A 1,916-nucleotide genomic window follows, 5' to 3' on the forward strand; every position below is an offset into this window, starting at 1 on the left:
ATGTCGGTAAGGACCAGCAGACTTCATCCACCCCGCCTTTGGGCGATACACCCTCCTCGCATCTCCCTGCCTTCCTGGAATACGGTTACTCTTTTTTATTATTTATATCTACGGTACCGAAACAGCAAACCAAACCCCATCCTAAATATGCAAAGAACACAGACATTAGCTATTACCACATGCCAGTATTATTTGCTAATTACACAAGACATGCCAAAGGATTTTTTACAGACAACACAGCCATCCTCCAGCCAACAGTACTGATGCAGCTGTTTCACTGCTCACTCCCCACTACCTACGGCTGCACTTTGTTCTGTCTTTCACATTAAATCACTTCTAGGAAAATCAGTCTCTAAGGAAAATACCCTGCTAGCACACAGAGAAAAGCACTAAGATTGTGAGAAACAAATAATCAGAAAAAAGAAACAATTGGGCTGTGGTATCTGGATTGTCTGAAGATGAGCTCTAAAAACAACAGAAATAGAATGGTTTCAGATTCTTTTGCTCAACTGACTCAGACTTGCCCCTCCCAAGGGTGCCAGTCTGTATTGCATTGATTCTGGGAGTCCAGCAAAGGTGTAGAGGTTACAAGAGACATTTTAAAACACTCTTTCTTGAAAAAAGTTGTTTGTTTTTATTTTCTTAGCTTTTAGGAACATCCTGATTAGTCTGGGTACCACTTGTCTGAGAAATTCACAGGACCATCCATCAAAACAACAGGCACTACATTTCTGTAAGTAAATATTCATAAATATAAATAGTTTATTTGGAGATGGGATTGAATTCCCAAGATGGGCATTTTCTGCACTCATGATCCTCTTTCTATTGCAGAACTATGCAATTCCCTGGCATGGAGCTTTCGTGGTGACAAGGATTTGCCAAATGGATCATGAAATATCAGGGCTCAGGCCTCACTTTAAAAAAACCCACAACTCTTAAGATTCAGTGGGCATAACAGGAGACCTGGTTTGCATTTAAAGCCATAGCCCTGAAGCAGCAGCAGTAATCACAACTCCTGAATCTGTGCTTCCCTTTGCGCCAGTTCAAGGGAAAACTTCTACATCAGTAACACCAATGAAGATTTATTTTTGCTGAAGTTCTACTTTACTATCAATTTTAAGGATGTCTGTTATTAAAAAAAAAAAAAAAAAAACAGGTCAGTTGCTTATTAAATTGTCCAGATACTGTTGCCTGTGTATTTTGACTCTCTTCTGTACCAACTATAAATTTTTAATGATTTATTGATTTTTACTGATTTTTATAGATTTTTAATTCATCAGTAACAGACAAGTGGTGTTAAAAGGGTTTATATTTGCCTTTTATGTCTCACATACAACTTCCTGTGATGTCAAAGCAGATGCCTGTTGTGATGGTGCCTGCTTTTACCTCACTCAGAGAAAAGCAGACTGAGGTTTAGCTATTTCAACCTCAGGAAAAGCTGGAGGTTCACCACATCTATTGAAACTACCAAGTTGTATTCAGCACAACGTGCAGTGCACCATTTTGCACTGGAGCTGTGACAGCCACTATAGCTCCTCCTCTATGGCTTCCTTTGCATTCCGAAATGCAGCTTTAAGCAAACAACTTTGGTAAGCTGGTCTTTGCCCTGGCTTTGCTTTTTGTCTGACAACCACGTTTCTGCCTAGCACCAGCTAAAATTTCGGTCTATTCCTTTCTTTTTCTAGTGAGAGGCACGCTATTTTAGTAACCTTCATCGGAAACTCTTCCATAAACTGCATGATTCTGCTCTCTTCATACAAAAACTCCCACATATGTAAGCTACCTGTTTGTGTTGTTTTCTAGGAACTGAAGTTTCAAGAATAAACACTGTGTCATTGAAGAAAAAAATCCCAAGTGTATAAAGATGAACAAAAACCTAAGGACAAAGGTAATTATAATTCCTTTTGCTCACAGTC

This window comes from Patagioenas fasciata, chromosome 3, assembly GCF_037038585.1.
Source record: "Patagioenas fasciata isolate bPatFas1 chromosome 3, bPatFas1.hap1, whole genome shotgun sequence".
NCBI lineage: Eukaryota > Metazoa > Chordata > Aves > Columbiformes > Columbidae > Patagioenas > Patagioenas fasciata.